Below are 21,247 nucleotides of genomic sequence, written 5' to 3'. Positions count from 1 at the left end.
TTCCCCTCCTCCAATCCAACCCCTGGATATGGCAAAGTTCCTGACCTCTAAGACTACTCAAGAGACAGAGACAGGGCGAATGGGAGGCTAGGACTGCTTATGGAGAAACTGTGTGCGCCGGGCACTGCTCCGAGCTTTTTCATAAATGGCATTTCAACAAACACTGTTGGGACTTGATCTTAATCATAAGGGGAAAAAAATCACATCTGATCTTAATCATAAGGAAAAAAATCAAAATCAATCCCAGATGGGTTAAAGATTTATACACAAAAATTTTAAATAATCCATATATGTCAAAAAAGTAAAGGTGAACACTTGTCCAATATTGCATTGGGGAAATTCAGATTTTAAAAATATAAACAAAATGTAAAATACACCATTTAAAAAAAACATGAAAAAACAGAGGCTTTGCTAGGCAAAAATTGTTCTATCAGAACAGAGAATTTATACTCATCATCAAAAGAGCTATTGCAAATCCATTTTTAAAAGACAACACCAAGAGAAAACATGGGAAGTATAAAAAGGCAATTCATAAACAGAAAATACAAGTAGGCCTATGAGAAATGTTTGGCATCACTGTAATGAAAAGGTACCAGTGAAAACCATCAGATACTGTATTTTGTCTATTAAAGGGGCAAATTTGAAAAAACTCCAATGTTAGCAGGAATATAAGAAAACAGACACTCCGATTTATTCCTGCAGCACCTGTGCGGCAATCTGAGGCAACATGACGGCTTGGATCAACATCATTCAAAATGTGACACCATGTCATCCAGAAACTCCAATTCTGGGATTTCAAAAGAAATTCTTGGACAAGTAGCCAAATATAAATATAATGGGACAGTGATCACAGCATTAAACACAATAGCAAAAAAAAAAAATTAAATGCACAGTGGTAGGTGATGAAATCAATTAGTTATAGGGACTCTATACAATGCAAATATTACATAGCTAAGAAAATCAATGTAGATGGATACTTACTGACATGAAATGATGTTTCTAGTACAGTGAATGAGAAAGTAACCCATAAAACTGGGAGGGAGTACAGTAAAGGTGAAGAGGGCTCCCAGTGCTCAAATTCTACATCTGCCACTCACCTGCTGCCTAACCTTGAACCTCAATGACTGACTCTGGAAAATGGGAATCACAATAGTTCAAGCACTTAGACCAGTGCGTAGCCCATAGCAAACACTCAGTGAGTGTCAGTGTTACTTTAAGGTGAAAGTGGTCTGGATTATTCTTATGCTTGCACACACACATACATATACATATACTTCTTTTTTAATTTATGTGTTATGTGTTTTTACTTATTTTATAAATTTATTTATTTATTTTTGGCTGCATTGGGTCTTTGTTGCTGCACGCAGGCTTTCTCCAGTTGTGATGAGCAGGGGCTACTCTTTGTTGCAGGGCTTGGGCTTCTCATTGCAGTGGCTTCTCTTGTTGCGGAGCACGGGCTCTAGGAGCACGGGCTTCAGTAGTTGTGGCACAGGGGCTCAGTAGTTGTGGCTCACAGGCTCTAGAGCTCAGCCTCAGTAGTTGTGGTGCATGGGCTTAGTTGCTCTGCGGCATGTGGGATCTTCCTGGACCAGGGATCGAATCCATGTCCCCTGCATTGACAGGCGGGTTCTTAACCACTGCACCACCAGGGAAGTCCCTACATATACTTCTAAGTTGGAATTATTGTCACCAAATGTTAATCACTGGGTGGTGATTAACACCCAGATATAGTGCTTGTTTTTATTATTCATTAAAAAGTAAACAAAATTCTATCCACATTTGGTTATGAGCATCCATGTCTATCAGTTGTCAAAGTTTTAACCTAAGAGTTTTTGCTAAAAACATTTTTTCAAATTTTACTATCAGTTTTACTGTCACAAAGAGCAGGGGCACAGTCTGTTCTGTTTCCTCCCTATTCTCAATGTGAGGGCTTCATATCCTGTAGGCTATTCTAATATTAAAGTTAACGAATTATATGAATTTTAAAATGATACTATTAATGCATCACTGAAAAAACTTCAGACCCCCAATATAATTGTGTCAAAACATTCTCTCACAAGACTTTTGGCTGAAAGGTCTATGTTTATAAAATGAAGGATTAAGCTGCACTATATTTTTTTCCTACATTTTCAGAAAAAAATATAAGAATCCTGCTCTAAATTGCTTACAGACATGGAGCTTATTACCCTGCACTGGAAGCCAAAGTGGGATCTCATTTCTACTTTGACAATTAAAGATAAAATCTTATAGTTGAATTATACATTTCTATGGCTGATTTTTCTTTTTTAAAATGCAAATGTAAAAGTTGATACTTTTTTATCCATCTAACTAGCAAAAATTAAAGTGAGATAATAACAAAATGTTGGTGAATGTGTGGGGAAGTTGAAATTTTCATTCATTGCTGTTGGGAACAATAAATTAGTACAGATGCTTTGGAGAGATTTTGGCAGGATTTTTTATTTTAAAATCTATTTTATCTGATAAGAGTATCGCTACTCCAGCTTTCTTTTGATTTCCATTTGCATGGAATATCTTTTTCCATCCCCTCACTTTGAGTCTGTAGGTGTCCCTAGGTCTGAAGTGGGTCTCTTGGAGACAGCATATATATGGGTCTTGTTTTTGTATCCATTCACCCAGTCTGTGTCTTTTGGTTGGTGCATTTAGTCCATTTACATACAAGGTCATTATCGATATGTATGTTCCTATTACCATGTTCTTAATTGTTTTGTTTTCGTTTATGTAGGTCCTTTTCTTCTCTTATGTTTCCCGCTTAGAGAAATTCCTTTAGCATTTGTTGTATGGTTGGTTTGGTGCTGCTGAATTCTCTTAGCTGTTGCTTGTCTGTAAAGCTTTTGATTTCTCCATCGAATCTGAATGAGATCCTTGCTGGGTAGAGTATTCTTGGTTGTAGGTTCTTCTCTTTCATCACTTGAAATATATCGTGCCACTCCCTTCTGGCTTGCAGAGTTTCTGCTGAGAAATCAGCTGTTACCCTTATGGGAGTTCCCTTGTATGTTCTTTGTCGTTTTTCCCTTGTTGCTTTTAATAACTTTGTCTTTAATTTTTGTCAATTTGACTACTATATGTCCTGGTGTGTTTCTTCTTGGGTTTATCCTGCCTGGGACTCTCTGAGCTTCCTGGACTTGGGTAGCTGTTTCCTTTCCCATGTAAGGGAAGTTTTCAACTATAATCTCTTCCAATATTTTCTCAGGTCCTTTCTGTCTCTCGTCTCCTTCTGGAACCCCTATAATGTGAATGTTGGTGCATTTAACATTGTCCCAGAGGCCTCTTAGACTGCCTTCAGTTCTTTTCATTCTTTTTTCTTTATTCTTTTCTGCATCAGTGATTATCACCATTCTGTCTTCCAGGTCACTTATTCGCCCTTCTGCCTCAGTTAATCTGCTATTGGTTCCTTCTAGTGTATTTTTCATTTCAGTTATTGTGTTGCATATCTCTGTTTGTTTTCTCTTTAATTCTTCTAGGTCCTTGGTAAACTTTTCAATCTTTGCATCCAGTCTTTTTTCAAAGTCCTGGATCATCTTCACCATCATTATTCTGAATTCTTTTACTGGAAGGGTGCCTATCTCCTCTTCATTTAGTTGTTTTTCTGGGGTTTTATCCTGTCCCTTCATCTGGTACAAAGTCCTCTGCTTTTTCATTTTCTCTGTCTTTCTGTGGCTAAGGTTTTCAGTTCCACAAGATGAAATACTGCTGATACTGCTTGATACTGCTGTCTGCTCTCTTGTGGAGGAAGCTATCTGGCAGTAATTTTTAAAATAAAAATATGCATATCCTAGATAGGTACTAAATGATACTCTGCAAGTATTAGCTTCTTAGGCTTGACCACTGTATTGTGGTTATATAAGAGAATGATCTTGTTATTAGAAGACCAGTGATGGAATATTTAGGAATGAGTTCTAAATCTTCAAAAGATTCAGTTTTAAAAAACATAAACACACATATATATGTGTGTGTACATTGGGTTGGCCAAAAAGTTCATTCGTCCTTTCCCATAAGATGGCTCTAGTAGCACTTAGTTGTCTAACTTCATCCGAAACAATTTTGTTAGACTGTATTGTGACAGCCGTCATATCAACATGCATTTAAAACAAACATCAAAATTGGTGAATTTTTGTGTAGCCATTTTAATATCGAAGAAAAAGCAGCAACATTTTCAGCATATTATGCTTTATTATTTCAAGAAAGGTAAAAACGCAACTGAAATGCAAAATAAAAAAGATTTGTGCAGTGTATGGAAAAGGTGCTGTGACTGATCGAACGTGTCAAAAGTAGTTTGCAGAGTTTCATACTGGAGATTTCTCACTGGACAATGCTCCATGGTCGGGCAGACCAGTTGAAGTTGATAGCAATCAAGTGGAGACATTAATTGACAATCAACTTTATGCCATGAGGGAGAAAGCCGACATACTCAAAATATCTCAATTAAGTGTTGAGAATCATTTGCACCAGCTTGGTTATGTGAATTGATTTGATGTTTGGGTTCCACATCAGTTAAGCAGGAAAAAACTTTCTTAACCGAATTTCCACATGCAATCCTCTACTTAAACGTAACAAAAACGTTCCATTTTTAAAACAAGTTATGACAGGTGGTGAAAAGTGGATATTTTACAATAATGTGGGAATGGAAGAGACTGTGGGGCAAGTGAAATGCACCACCACTAACTACATCAAAGGCCGGTCTTCATCCAAAGATGGTGATGCTGTGTTTATGGTGGGATTGGAAAGGAGTCCTCTATTATGAGCTCCTTCTGGAAAATAAAATGATTAATCCCAACAAGTACTGCTCCCAATTAGACCAATTGGAAGCAGCACTTGAAGAAAAGCGTCCCGAATTAGTCAACAGAAAACACATAATCTTCCAACAGGATAATGGAAGACCACATGTTTCTTTGAGGACCAGGCAAAAACTGTTACAGCTTGGCTGGGAAGTTCTGATTCAGCCGCCGTATTCACCAGACATTGCACCTTTGGATTTCCATTTATTTCGGTCTTTACAAAATTCTCTTCAAGGAAAAAATTTTAATTCCCTAGAAGGCTGTAAAAGGCCCCTGAAACAGTTCTTTGCTCAAAAAGATAAAAAGTTTTGGGAAGATAGAATTATGAAGTTGCCTGAATAATGGCAGAAGATAGTGGAAAAAAAGAGTGAATACACTGTTCAATAAAGTTGTTGGTGAAAATGAAAAATGTGTCTTTTATTTTTACTTAAAAATTGAAGGAACTTTTTGGCCAACCCCACCCCCCCCAAACACACACAACACACACACACAATCTATCTATCTAGAGAGGGGGAACAAGAACACTGTAGACTGGATGTCTGTGTCTCCCCAATTCCTATGTTAAAACCTAATCCCCAAGGTGATGGTATTAGGAGGTGGGGCCTTTAGGAGGTGCTTAGGTCATGAGGGTTCCACCCTCACAGGATTAGTACCCTTATAAAAGAGACTCCAGAGAGCTAGACATCCCCCTTCTGCCATGTGAGGGCAGAGCGAAAAGACGTGCAGTCTGTGAGCCACGAAGGAGGCCGTCACCAGATACAGAATCTGCTGGCACCTTGATCTTAGACTTCCCAGCCTCCAGAACTGTGAGAAATAAATTTCTTTTTCATAAGCCACCCAGTCTGTGGTATTCTGTTGTAGCAGTCTAAATGGACTGGTGATGGGGGCAGCGGGGTGGGAGAGATGAGAAAGAGAGAAAGCATATATAGTAAAATTAAATAATTGGATATTTTAGGTTTAAAAAAAAGCAGGTGATTATTGTATGCTCTTTCAACTTTCCTACAGGCTTGAAAATTTTCAAAACAAGAGTCGGAGAAAAAAGTATCATATCTTCATGTGCACAGGGCAACATGCACCACTACAGTATTGTTTGTTAATGTGAAGAACTGAAAATTGCCTACATGTCCAAAGAATTGTATATTTTTTGGATAAAATGTTTCATAGCCATGAAAAGGAGTACTTTTCATTCTACTCTGGTGGAATCTAGTGTAGAGCCACATAGATGGATCTTGTAAAGCAGCAATGAGTGAAAGATAAATACATAAATCAAAGCAGGTGGTCAAATGAGACTTACATACCATTTACTTTAACATTCATTTTTAAGTACACACAAAATGTGCTACTTCACAGTTGCATAGCTATGAAATACATGGAGAATGGATTCAAAGAATCTACGGTGGCTACATCCAGATGGGTGTTAAAGGTTGTGGGTGGAGCATCACGAGGGAAAAGGAGGGGCCATGACAGAGCTCACAGATGACACTGATGAAAGCAATCCAATTCTGAGCACCACATCTGGGAAAGGTTTTATTTTTATTATTATTTTCTTACTCTAATGGATCAATGTTTTAGAAAGGAGGAAAATGCATTCATCATAAAACTGGATTGTTCCAGGCCCCCAGAACATCACAATGCACCTCCATTTGTGCTAGCAAATCCCAGAGAACCAGCCTTCCTCTTCCTCACAGCCCAGGCCGGTCACCTCCGTGCGCCCTGAGCTCCCGCCTTCTCGCTCCTAACCAGTCCCAGGTTTCTCAAATCAGAAGCTTGCTTAGAAACTGCCTTGTAAGTAATGAATATGCCCCACATACATCCCACAGGGATGTTCTCTTTTTCATTATGGGAATCAAGCCAGGTCTTCAAGGCAGTGACCCGTTTACAGCCCTTCATTCTGACATGGGTTATGGCCAATGTAGAAATAAACCAACGGGATAGGGATGCCTGAGGGTGGGGAGGCAGGCAATACATGCACATACTGAATAAATGAATGAATGAAGAAGTGAATGAGAAAGGAAGGAGAAGGCAAAGAGAGGGAGAGAGGAAAAAAGGATGATAGAATCATAGAAAAAGAAGCAACTGACTCAGTGGGACTATGTGAGTTGACAGAGCCAGCCACAACTCTCAGATTTGTTATGGCCAAGAGTACAGTAATTCTGGCCCGTTGGGAAATTAACCAGAACATGGTATGTGTTAATAAAATCACAGTGAAGTCAGAGAAGACCACCTTGGTCTTCTCAGTGTTTTCATGTACTGGGCCAAGTGCAGATATTTTGCTGAGCACTCTCACTCTATAATTACTCAAACAATGTTTCATTAAGAACAAAATATCGGTAAAGCAGGGAATACGAATAGGCTGTATTAGGGAGCCTTTCTGGCAGGGGATGAAACCATCTTTTCAATGACTAACAAAAATATGATGGAAAAACAAGAGCTGGCCTGGATAAATGATACAAAGAAGTCAGTTAAGTTTAAAACTGTTCTTCCTCCAGTGGAACGGGGGGTACAGAAATAACTAATAGATAATTATTTCATGGGAGAAAAGGACACCACAGGAGGGTAAGTTACCTTTCGTTTTCATCATTAAACTAGACAATCCCTAATCAAGAATGAAGAAGGAAGAAAACACTTTCTCAAAATACCAGGGTAGCATTTACACAATATTTTTACATTAGCAATTTATAATCACATTTTTGAGGGGGGAATCAGAAGGGATCTTAAGGATTATTTTACCCAACCCCCTCATTTTGCCAATGAGCTCGGAAAGCTAAATGTCTTCCCTGAGGCCTTTTAATGACTTAGAACCGCAACCCAGGACTCCAGCTCCAAGTCTCCTATTTTTCACACGGCACCATTTCATCCTTCCTTTATAATTTTCCTTCCTCTGAAACTTGTCTCTTTCCCAGCCTCTGAGGCTTCTGTTAGGAAACTAATTTTTTTTTATTATTCCTAAGAAAATTAAGAGTATTTCAACTTAGATTGCATAGTCCATAATATGGAAGTGTTATTAATATTCTTAGGTGTGATCCAGGGTTTTGTTTTTGTTCTTAATTAAGAAGCAGTAGAGGTACCATGCCATGAGCAACTTTTTTTTTTTAACTGCTTCAGGTCTTCATTGTTGCACAAGGCCTTTCTCCAGTTGTGGTGAGTGGGGGCTACTCTTCATTGCGGTGCGTGGGCTTCTCATTGCAGTGGCTTCTCTTGTAGAGGAGCATGGGCTCTAGGCGTGCAGGCTTCAGTAGTTGTGGCTCATGGGTTTAGTTGCTCCGTGGCACGTGGGATCTTCCCGGACCAGGGATTAAACCCATGTCCCCTGCATTGGCAGGCAGATTCTTTTTTTTTTTTTTTTTTTGTATAAATGTTTTATATATATATATTTTTTATACACATATCCCTGTATTCCCTCCCTTCCTTGACTCCCCCCACCTCGAGTCCCCCCCACCCTCCCCGCCCCAGTCCTCTAAGGCATCTTCCATCCTCGAGTTGGACTCCCTTTGTTATACAACTTCCCACTGACTATTTTACAGTTGGTAGTATATATATGTCTGTGCTACTCTCTCGCTTCGTCTCAGTTTCCCCTTCACCCCCCACCCCCTCCCATACCTCGAGTTCTCCAGTCCATTCTCTGTATCTGCATCCTTGTTCTTGTCACTGAGTTCATCAGTACCATTTTTAGATTCCGTATATGTGAGTTAGCATACAATATTTGTCCTTCTCTTTCTGACTTACTTCACTCTGTATGACAGATTGTAGTTCTATCCACCTCATGACATATAGCTCCATCTCATCCCTTTTTATAGCTGAGTAATATTCCATTGTATATATATGCCACATCTTCTGTATCCATTCATTTGTTGATGGGCATTTAGGTTGCTTCCATGTCCTGGCTATTGTAAACAGTGCTGCAATAAACATTATGGTACAAGTTTCTTTTGGGATTATGGTATTCTTTGGGTATATGCCCAGGAGTGGGATTACTCGATCATATGGTAGTTCTATTTGTAGTTTTTGAAGGAACCTCCAAATTGTTTTCCATAGTGGCTGTACCAACTTACAGTCCCACCAACAGTGCAGGAGAGTTCCCTGTTCTCCACACCCTCTCCAACATTTGTGGTTTCCAGATTTTGTGATGATGGCCATTATGACTGGTGTGAGGTGATACCTCATTGTGGCTTTGACTTGCATTTCTCTGATGATGAGTGATGTTGAGCATCCTTTCATGTGTGTGTTGGCCATCTGTATGTCTTCTTTGGAGAAATGTCTATTTAGGTCTTCTGCCCATTTGTGGATTGGGTTATTTGCTTTTTTGGTATTAAGCTTCATGAGCTGCTTGTATATTTTGGAGGTTAATCCTTTGTCCGTTGTTTCATAGGCAATTATTTTTTCCCATTCTGAGGGTTGCCTTTTAGTCTTGTTTATGGTTTCTTTTGCTGTGCAAAAGCTTCTAAGTTTCATGAGGTCCCATTTGTTTATTCTTGATTTTATTTCCATGATTCTAGGAGGTGGGTCCAAAAGCATCTTGCTTTGATGGATGTCATAGAGTGTTCTGCCTATGTTTTCCTCTAGGAGTTTTATAGTGTCTGGCCTTACATGTAGGTCTTTAATCTATCTGGAGTTTATTTTTGTGTATGGTGTTAGGAAGGGTTCTAATTTCATTCTTTTACATGTTGCTGTCCAATTTTCGCAGCACCACTTATTGAAGAGGCTGTCTTTTTTCCATTGTATACTCGTGCCTCCTTTGTCAAAGATAAGGTGCCCATATGTGTTTGGGCTTACTTTTGAGTTCTCTACTCTATTCCATTGATCTTCCTTTCTATTTTTGTGCCAGTACCATACTGTCTTGATCACTATGGCCTTGTAGTATAGTTTGAAGTCAGGAAGCCTGATTCCACCAACTCCATTTTTCCTTCTCAAGATTGCTTTGGCTATTCGGGGTCTTTTGCGTTTCCATACAAATCGTAAGATTTCTTGCTCTAGTTCTGTGAAAAATGCCATTGGTAATTTGATCGGGATTGCACTGAATCTGTAAATTGCTTTGGGTAGTACAGACATTTTCACGATGTTGATTCTTCCAGTCCAGGAACATGGTATGTCCCTCCATCTGTTTGTGTCGTCTTTGATTTCTTTCATCAATGTCTTAAAGTTTTCTGCATACAGATCTTTTGGCAGGCAGATTCTTAACCACTGCACCACCAGGGAAGTCCCTGCAACTAACTTTCAAATGGTTCAGCGAAACAGAATAGATAGATATGGATATAGATGGGTAGAGAGAGAAACATAGCAAAATGTTTACAATTGAATTTAGATGGAAGAGAAGGGGACTTTGTAATACCATGGCTTTGATTTTTTTATTTTTTAAAATGTTGCATAATAAAATGAGGAAATACAGATATGTTTTCAAAAATTATCATTTTAAAGCATTTCCAGTTTTGAGTAATAGACTCTGACTCTGCCCAGCTGCTCAGACACCTCACGTGACACAGCTGAGGAGGCCTTCCAGGAGAGGGGGTTTACGGAGTTCCCAGATAGTATGTCTAAACCTAATGACAGCAACATCATGTCTAGAAAGTGTGTAGGGAGTGGTAGAAACCAGGTGAGGTTGTCCACTGGGCATCAATGAGGAGACCTTCGACCCAGGTGTTGCAGCTTGCCACTCCTCCCATAAAAGGCTGGGGTGGGGATGGAGCCTAGGGCCTGCCTTCTATAGAAAGGCAGAAGAAGCCTATAAAAACAGAGAGTTCAGACACTCACTTCCTTTGTTTTCCTCTGTATTCTAAAGCAGCAACTTCACAGCATCTAACCCTGTGTTGAATCCCCCTAGGAAGTAACATCAGTGAAAATGGAAACCCTCCCCTGAGCATCTGAGCAGATGGAGCTGAATATCTGGGTCTCCTCCAGTGCTGCCTGCCTCTGTTCTTTCTAATCTCTTTGAGCCTGATTGAAAGTCTGTTGCTCTCACCACTTTCACATGAACCAGAGGAAATAGTGTCTCTCGGGCTTCTTGGCTATGACTCCACAAATTCCTCTGAGCTCCAATTCGTATTACTCCAGAGAGCTCCCTCAGCCAGAAGGATAATTCTCAAATGTTTAGTCTTTCACAAATACAAACTTAGATCAGAATTTTTTCAGAGTTTTACACAGAGATTTAAACAAGCTTCACAAGTGTCAACTTGTACCCATTAAAATGTATGGCATCGGTCCCTCTAGGCCTCTAAAGGCACCTCCATGCAGGGCCAGACAACAAGGATGGGGCATGGTTAAGGTGATCACACTTAGCCTCATCCATCCCACTCTGTTGGGTCAAAACACCTTCCCAGACCAATCAAACCAATTTGTTTACTGCAATATACAAATCCCTCTGTAGAGGCCAGAGGATTGGAAATCTTTTAAAGAGGGGGAAGCGTGAGGATGAATCAGAAAAACCATTATAATAAGCCAAGCAAGTGATGCCAGCATTTCACAGTTTAACAACTGTTTATCCATCAACAGAGGAAGGGATAAACAAAATGTGGTATATACATACAATGGAACATTATTTACCCTTAAAAAGGAAGACAATTTTGATACATGCTGCAACATGGATGACCTTGAAACCATTATGCCAAGTGAAATAGGTCAGACACAAAAGGGAAAATATTATATGATTCCACTTCTACAAGGTACCTAGGTAGAATAGCCAATTCATAGAAACAGAATACAGAATAAAGGTTTCCAGGAGCTGGGGCAAGAGGAATGGAGAGTTACTGTTTAATGGGTACAGAGTTTCTCTTCGGGATGATGAAAAAGTTCTGGAAATGGATAGTGGTAATGGTTGCCCAATATTGTAAATGTACTTAGTGACTGAGTTGTTCATCTTAAAATGGTTAAGATAGTGAATTTTGTTATATATATATTATCACAATTAAAGAACTGTGGTGTTTGCTTTGGCAGCACATATACTAAAATTGGAACAATACAGACAAGATTAGCAGGATGACATGCAAATTCATGAAGCACTCCATATTTTTACAAAAATATTGAATCACTATGCTGTACACCTGAAACTAATATAACATTGTAAATCAATTGTACTTCAATTTTTAAAAATGTGTTTAATAATGTTTTCCAGCTCTTAAATCAATACTTAGCACCACACCCAGCAAGCTAGGATGCGACTACATTTTCCTTCAGCTAGCTAACTTATTACTACACTAACAAACATCAAATCTGTTATCTTATTTTCCTCTTGCCTAGTTTCTACCAGTCAAGAGGGGCCTTACAGAGGGCCTTTCTTTTTTAGGAAATCTTCCTCTTTTGCATTGATTCATCTTTCACTTTGGGATAAAACTCAACCAATGTATTCCTTTCTTTGAAGGATTTCAAAGTCTGAGGAACTAGGAAGTTTTCAACCCACAGTCAAGCTTTTAGCCACGTGAATTACCCATATATGTATTTAGAAATGACTCCCACTACCATCATGTAAGTCTGTAGATGTTTCTGAAATAGCTGCTTAGGGGATTTCATTAGAAAACTTCAGCAGTTGTAAAGAAGTAAAATCACAGGCTAACAATATGTATTCAGAAAACTCAGAAATCACTGAGTTCAAATAACTGAACAAAATTCAACAACAGGATCTTGAGATCCAATAGTGTGAATGGCTTTGTGCTAGGGTGCTGAAGACACACCATCCCTTCTCTCAAAGACTGTGTGAGTAGGCAAGGCACATAATAACACATCATTTAAATAAATTTAGAAATTAGTGTGTGATTAAGTGCCACAGTGAATGCAACAGATAAGTGTTATGGAAAGTCTAAGGAGAAAGAAAGAGTAGAGCCTGAATAGTCCTAACAAGGATGGAGCAAAATAGCCAGTGGGAAGTTGCTGTATAACAAAGGGAGATCAACTCGATGATGGATGATGCCTTAGAGGGCCGGGACGGGGAGGGTGGGGGGGAGTCGTGGGAGGGAGGGAATATGGGGATATGTGTATAAATACAGCTGATTCACTCTGGTGTACCTCAAAAACTGCTACAAGAGTGTAAAGCAATTATATTCCAACAAAGAGCTTAAAAAAAAAAAAGGATGGAGTACCTAAAGTGAGTGAAGAAGGAGAACTAGGAGCAAGGGAGCTACTTGAAGAACACAAATGAAGGGACAGAATCCAAAAGGATTATCATATATGAGGGAGGAGGAGAGCACAGAAGGGAGCCATGAAGCTACCGTAAGGGATTTGTCCTAGGAAGCAGAAAGTAACAGGAAAAAAGAAGGGAGAAACCTACTGGGGTGGTGAAGAGGGAGTGGTTTGAATGACTGAAACATTCAAACACTAGAGTGTGGCAAAGGTCCCAAGTGCCAGACACACCTATTAGCTACCAAATTCTGCTGGAAATTTTACAACAAAAAATACCATAGTTAAACAACAAGATCTTACTGTATAGCACAGGGAACTATATTCAATATCCTGTGATAAACCATAATGCAAAAGAAAATTTAAAAAAAGGATATCTGTATATGTATAACTGAGTCACTTTGCTGTACAGCAGAGATTGGCACAACATTGTCAATCAACTATACTTCAATTAAAAAATAAAATTAAAAAAAAATACCATACTTATTGGGTAGGTAGTATCAAAATCTTAACATGCTTATGACAGTGTGTTGTGCATATAAATATATTTCTTAAATGCCATACTTGTTTCATGCTTGATTAGCCTATATTTACAACCATTCTTGATATTAAAACCTAATTTTTTAATTGTAAGATCAAATAATTTTGTTTATAACTTTTGTTTTTTCTTTTTTTTTTTTAAGAACTTTTTTTGAGATACAGTTAACAGACAATACACTGCATATATTTAGAGTGTACAATTTGGTATCCCAATCTCCCAATCCATTCCCCCCCAACCCTCCCCACTTTCCCCACTTGGTGTCCATATGTTTGTTCTCTACATCTGGGTCTCTATTTCCACCTTGCAAACCGGTTGATTTGTACCATTTTTCTATAGTCCACATATATGTGTTAATATACAATATTTGTTTTTCTCTTTCTGACTCACTTCACTCTGTATGACAGTCTCTAGGTCCATCCATGTCTCTACAAATGTCCCAGTTTCACTGCTTTTTACAGCTGAGTAATATTCCATTGTATATATGTACCACATCTTCTTTATCCATTCATCTGTTGATGGACATTTAGGTTGCTTCCATGTCCTGGGTATTGTAAATAGTGCTGCAATGAACATTGGAGTGCATGTGTCTTTTGGAATTATGGTGTTCTCTGGGTATATGCCTAGCAGTGGGATTGCTGGGTCATATGGTAGTTCTAATTTTAGTTTTGCAAGGAACCTCCATACTGTTCTCCATAGCGGCTGTATCAATCTACATTCCCACCAGCAGTGCAAGAGCGTTCCCTTTTCTCCGCAACCTCTCCAGCATTTATTGTTTGTAGATTTTCTGATGATGCCCATTCTGACCAGTGTGAGGTGATACCTCCTTGTAGTTTTGATTTGCATTTCTCTAATAATTAGTGATGTTGAGCAGCTTTTCACGTGCCTCTTGGCCATCCATATATCTTCTTTGGAGAAATGCCTATTTAGGTCTTCTGCCCAGTTTTTGATTGGGTTGTTTGTTTTTTTGATATTGAACTGGATGAACAGCTTATATATTTTGGACATTAATCCTTTGTCTACTGATTCGTTTACGAATATTTTCTCCCATTCCTAGGGTTCTCTTTTCGTCTTGCTTGTAGTTTTCAAAATGAAATTCCAATTAATCCACCCCCACCCCCAATATTTAATATGAAATATTGGGACCCATTCTAATTAAGCTCACTTTGAGTAGTCTTTTTCCTGAATTGACAATTTTCAGATCATGAGGCCTCCTATAGGTGTTAACTAGTTTATTCCAGTCCCAGCCAGAGTGAGAGCCCAATACCATATTACTAGGCTTCTGGGTGCAAACGTTGGTACCTGTTATCAAATGCCCAACAACCTCAGAGTCTGTATGAAACCAATCGGGCATTTGGGTTGTTCACACAAATGCAGTTGCTCAGTGGCAAGGGATTAAAGTATCAAACTCTTACCATGTACTACTGCCCTGCAAATGTCAAACTAGGGACTAAAACCAATCAAGAGAGATTCATGGATCAAGGGGACGCCATCATCTCAACAACAGAATCTAATGTAGATCCCCTGTTCTCTTCCGAGCTCATGCTATATATTATCATTAGGAGGGAGGTTCAGAATCAGTTTCGTTAGGCTGTGAGTCTGTTTCCATGGTGACAAGAATGTGCTCATTTTAAACCCCAGGACAAATGAATGGAGCATTCCGTAAATCAGGGAATTTCTGGGTATTTTCAAAGCCTTGGAACAGACAAATAATGGCTGTAAGTCTTACCAAACATTGATCTGTTTCATTTCTAAGTACAGAGGAGGCCAGTGATGGAGAAATATATGAGAACTGCATCCCAAACCAATATTGACCCTGGATCAAGTGTAAAATAAGCCTGATACTCAGCGGGGCTTATCTTGTCAAATTAAATTACACTGGCCTCACCCAGGATGGCACTGACATTGTAATTGTCATGCATTCAAGCAGAACACAGCAATAGGAAAAAAAAATTTTTAACGAGAGTTTTTCCTATCAGTCCAACTGAAGTGGTGCTTTCTAAATACCAAGGATGGTTAATCTCATATTTTCAAATAGTGACAATAAGCTCAAGAATCTAAGTCAATAATTTTTAAAGTCTATAAAATCCTTTCTTTAGTGACTAAAATTAGACAATTTTCTATGAAGTGTAACTTTGGGTCTTGCTGCTATATACGTTCATTTGTTAGAGTTCATGTAGAATTGCTTTAAAGAAAGACCAGCACTACTTTTACAGACTCTTGGCCAAACTTGACTTGAAGTTGGATGGCCACGGATTAGGAAGAGTCTTGTCTGGAAGTACAATTTTCACAAAACAATGTTAAACCCATCCCTCAGCTCATTTGATCTGTTTGTCTTTAAAATATGGATCTGCCCTTTTTCAACAACAGAAAACTCTCACCAGACAATATGCCTCAAAGCACCTTCCATCAGATCCTTATCACACTCTCTTCGCAAGAAATGTCCGCAGATAATTGTTTGAAGGACACACCTTCCACCCCTTCTTCCACACGCATGGTTCTCAACCCCAGCCACACTTTGGAATCATCTGAAGAGTTTAAGATAGAAGACCCACCTTCAAGAATTTGATGCAATGGATCCAAAGTGGGGTCTAGGCAGGATATTTTTAGAAAGTACCCACCCCCCACCGGGTGACCCTAAGGTGCAGCCCAGGTTGAAAACCACTGACACCCAGAGGCTGTCGGGATGGTTAGAAGTAATGAGCTCATTTTTTAAAGCACTTATTACTATACAAGTTATACACAAATATATTTTTCCTTATTTAAAAAGTTAAAATATTACAGCTAAATCTTGCCTTGTCCACCTCCACCGCTCCCCCCGTCCCCAGTCCTCTCTCAATGATGGGCACTCTTCCAGAACTTTCCTACTTATTTGCATACATGTGTATTTTCAGATATCTTAGTGAATATACATATACATGAAAATACATGTACATTTCATTTTTCAAAATAATTTTTAAAATGTGTCATACCACACATATTATTCTGCTGCTCTGTTTTCACTTAACAATATGCCTTTGAGCTCTTTTCATGTGGTACTTCTCAGCCTCATTATTTGTCACTGGTGCACAGTAGGAACATGACACAGTTATTTTTAGCAGCCATTCCTCGAAATCCATGCCATCCAGTATGGTAGCGACTAGCTACAGGTGACTATCGAATACTTGAGTGAGGCTGGTATGAGCTGAGATGTGCCGTAAGTATAAAATACATGCCAGATTTTGAAAACTTACTACTAAGAAAAAATTTATATATTACCTTGTTAATAATTTTTTAATCTTAATTGTATGCTGAAAGGGTAATATATTGGATATATTGGCTCAAATAAAATATAACATTAAAATCAATTTCACCTGTTTCTTTTTACTTTATTAATGTAGTCATTAGAAAACATAAAATTACTTATGTGGCTCACATTATATTTCTATTGAATGGCTCTGTTTTAAAAAGATGGGTGTTTAGAATATTTGCTGTTCATCTGACATTACAAAGAAAGTGCCCCAGTAGACCTTCTTATATGTCAGTGGTTCTCAACAGGAAGCAGTTTTGCTCCCCAGGGGACATTTGGCAATGTCTAGACACATTTTTGGTTGTCACAACTGGGGTTGCCACTGACATCTAGTGGGTAGAGGCCAGGGGTGCTCTAAACATCCTACAATGCACAGGACAGACTCCACCCCCATAACAAAGAATTACCTGACCCCAAATATCAATAGTGCTAAGGCTGAAAAACCTAGTTATGCATGAATCCTTGACCACCTGTGGGAGTGTTTCTCAAAGGCAGACACAGTCAAAAAATCGCCTGTGCTTCTGAAATGTTTATAGACACCACAAAACTGTCCTCCAGAGTAGACATGCCAGTCAGCAGATCTCATCAGCAGTGCCGAAAATACTCAAATTAACTGGTAAAGAACAAACAAATAAACCCAGCCAAGAAAAGTTCAAAAGTCTTCAGAATGTCCACTCAATATTCTAAGTTCTTACTCTCATCAACAGGAATGACAATGCAACTCTAAGTCCCAGAGTTTTAAGTAATATTTGGAGGCTTAACCTACTCCCATCCTTTTAAAAATTGTCTTCTTTACTCTCAGAACATAATTCATTTGGGGTCCTAGCATAGTTAATTCATAACAAACTAACTAAAAAACTAACTGCTGTATATCTCTCTGCTTTTCAACTGTGGCTAAAACTTGAATCCTGGGAGAGTGAACTGCAAGTCTCAAAAACTTTGCTAATGTTTAAAAAATTACTTGTATTTATCTTACACCCACATCCAGAGCCCTAGAGCACTGTCTGTCTTCCCAGCAAATGTCACCCTTGGAATGACCTTCATATGTAGTAACTAATAATACAAGTCATGTGCCAGGGCCAGGTGTTTGTTCTCAAGTGTACCATACATTTATTAGCTAGAGATGGTCCTGCCAAACAAAGATGGTCCACACATAGAAATACATTACAGATCCTAATCTGTCAGTGCAAATCCAGAGGTAACATTGATATGAAATGCATTGTTCCCATACTTACACTTCACCTAATCTTTTTAGAAAGCAAGATTATTAACCTTTTCCAATTGTCAATTCCCATATTTACCAAAATACAAACTGTAGCAAACATGGTTCGTGTTCCAAGTTTTCTGCATGACAAATGTAAGGTACTCTACTGCCATAAAACTTTTTAGGAGAATTGCGGCTCCTATAAGCTTCCTCTGTCATGAACTCCTCATAAACAACGAATTTTAACTTTCTTCCTGGAGTGAATTGGAATCATGAATTCACTCTCAGTATGAGAGCACGCAAAATGAGACAGAAGCTAGAAACAATTACAATTAGTTCTGACTTGTCACCATTTCCCCCCACAGGTTTTAACAAGAATGTTTTGGGGGCAGTTTTCATAGTGAAAGTATTCAAACTGTGGCCAGCAAGAGTTGTGGTGACCTTTACCATGCTATGGGCTAAACTGGTATTTACTGACTTTAATACCTGAGGCCTAAAAGATTCCAGATAATTTAAAAAAAAAAAAAAAAGGAGAAGAGGAGCAGAAAGACAGAGGAAAGGCTGGACTGGAAACTCCTTGAGGAAAGAGAATCCTCTTTCTTGTTTATCACTCCATCTGCAGCTCCTCGCCCAGGTCTCGGCACAGCTAACGTAACTCAAACATGTGATTAAAGAATGCAAGATAGAATACACATTACTATGTATAAAATAGATAACCAACAAAGACCTACTGTACAGCACAGGGAACTCTACTCATTATTTTGTAATAACCTATAAGAGAAAAGAATCTGAACAAGGACATATATATGTGTGTATACACACATATATGTATAACTGAATCACTATGTTGTACACGTGAAACTAACGATACTGTAAGTCAACTATACTGCAATAAAAAGAAAAAGAGTGCAAGATGGAGGAAAATAATTTCCCAGGTGAAAAACAAGCACACAGGTTAGACTCAAAATGTTGATGCAGAAGCACAGATGAGGACCTGGCCAAATTGGGTGTACTGGGCAGGCTGATGGGAGGTAAGCAGAGCCCCAGTCCTTCTGAACAGGCAACGCTGACTGTGTCTTCCGGGGGTGCAGGTCGGGAGTAGGGCTGGTAGAGTCTCAGAATCTGTCGGGGGCCCTCCCTTGGCGGCCTGCTACAGGGCTAACAGGGCTGCCCCCACCAAACCCCCTTTGGCTGGCCCAGTGGAGATGGCAAAGATGCAACTTAGACATCAAAGTCACCTTTCAGAAAACCTTCATGGGATTCAATTTGTAAACAGAATGTCACACCACTTCGGAGAGTAGAGTGCCCTGCTACTTGATAGTTTCAAGTGGAACTTCACATCAGACAAGTTCACCAATGCCCAGGCAGAAAGGGCCTTCTGTTCAGCTGAGCCTTGATGAGAAACCCAAGTCCCATGTGCCCACTCTTTTTTCATTAAAGAGCTCTACTGCTCCAGATGCATTTTAAGCTGCATATCCAGACTCATGTATCCCTTTTGCCTGATTTTTTTTTAATGGGATAGAAAAAAATGTTTCTTCCCCACAGAAGGTGTCTTGAACTTACTCATGCAATTAACATCTTCTGAAACATGTCTCAGGTATGCTCTTTGCTTGATCCTGGCAGTGAGGTGGTAACTAAGAAGAGGGGCCAAGGGGATCATGGTCCTGTTAGCACAGTGGCATTGAGGTCCCTGGCACTTGGTTGTCTAAGATGGCACAACTGGTAAATGGAAATACACATTACCAGCTGTGGCTAGTGCTTTAGCTGCTCCTCTCCATGCTGGAGGGACCAGAACTGTTCTCCCCAACAGGTTTCCTGAGCAGCTACTATATGTCAGGTCCTGTGAAACGGTTGTTAATAAGATGGAGATGGTCCCTGCTCCCAAGGAGCTCAGAGAATGCAGAGGGAGAGACGACTCAACAGAAGCCACTTCTTTAAGGTAGACAAGTAAATATGTATACCCTTAACTCTAAAACAATTTCCTCCTCAACTTTTAGTCACATTGAGGCATAATCTACATACTATAAGGTTTACTATGCAACATAAAGTAACAATGCAATGGTTTTTAGTATACCTGCTGAGTTGTGCAATCATCACCATGATCTCATCTTAGAACATTTCCATTATCCCCAAAAGAAACACTGTACCCATTAGCAGAGATTCCCCAGGCCCACACCATGCCAGTCCAGGCAACCACTAATTTCCTTTCTGTTTCTGGAGATCTGCCTATTCTGAACATTTCAAGGTGGGATCATGTAACACGTGCTCTTTTGTGACTGGCTTCTTTCGTTTAGCACAATGGTTTTCGAGGTTCATTGATGCTATAGCAGGCATCAGTACTTCATTCCTTTTTATTGCCAAATAATATTCTATTGTATGGATATGCCAATTTTATGTAGCCATTCATCAGTTGATAGACATTTGGGTTGTTTCCACTTTTTTGCTATTATGAATAATACTTCTATGAACATTCACGTGCAAGTTTTTGGATGGACCTGTGCTTCAATTCTCTTAGATACCTAGGAATAGACTTGCTGGGTCTTATAGCAGCTCCATGTTTAACCTTTCGTGGAACTGTCAAAGTGCTTTCTAAAGTGGCTGCATCATTTTACATTCTGATTAGCAATGGATGAGTCCTCAAATTTTAATGTTTCTGAATATGGGTACAACTTACAATCTATGAGGATATTTAATATAGTGATCTCTTCCTTACATTCTTTAATAGCTGTTTGTTATTAAATTAACAGTGCACCTTAAATTAGTGGCATCCTAGATTAAGAGAAATATAATGATAATTTACTGAGCCCCAATAAAGTACTAGGCACACTTTGTTTAATGCTCATAACCCCTGTAATAGAGGCATTATCTTAATTTATACAAGAGGAAACTGAGATTCAAAAATGGGGCATAACTATACAGCCACCACTACTGCTCTGTGGTAGTATTAGCATTTGAACTTGTGTTGGTTTTCTGCCAAAGTCCAATTTTCCTCTACACTTTCATGTTATTGTTCAAAGATGAGCCAAGGGGTAATATGTACCTTCTATGACTTCACAATCTCCAGGACAGATATATACATAAATGAATACAAGACAGGCTGTGATAAGTACTCAATAAAAGGAATTTTAAAAGTACTCTGGAGTGGGGGCTTCCTAGGTGGCGCCGTGGTTAAGAATCCGCCTGCCAATGCAGGGGACACACATTCGATCCCTGCTCCAGGAAGATTCCACATGCCGTGGAGCAACTAAGTCCGTGCGCCACAACTATTGAGCCTGCACCTTAGAGCCCGTGAGCCACAACTATTAAGCCCGTGTGCC

At 39.2% G+C, this 21,247-nt stretch overlaps 1 protein-coding gene and 1 pseudogene across 3 annotated transcripts in view; one reads left to right on the top strand and one right to left on the bottom strand.

Annotated features, from left to right (window-relative positions):
- GNA14 (G protein subunit alpha 14) overlaps positions 1-21,247 on the bottom strand; it is a 191,942-nt gene that overhangs the window by 107,916 nt on the left and 62,779 nt on the right. The window lies entirely within an intron of this gene.
- On the top strand, positions 11,708-11,800 carry LOC130847319 (U6 spliceosomal RNA; annotated as a pseudogene).

This window comes from Hippopotamus amphibius, chromosome 2, assembly GCF_030028045.1.
Source record: "Hippopotamus amphibius kiboko isolate mHipAmp2 chromosome 2, mHipAmp2.hap2, whole genome shotgun sequence".
In the NCBI taxonomy this organism is placed as follows: domain Eukaryota; kingdom Metazoa; phylum Chordata; class Mammalia; order Artiodactyla; family Hippopotamidae; genus Hippopotamus; species Hippopotamus amphibius.
The sequence above is the reverse complement of the archived record's forward strand: the minus strand, read 5'-3'. Positions and strand labels throughout refer to the sequence as shown.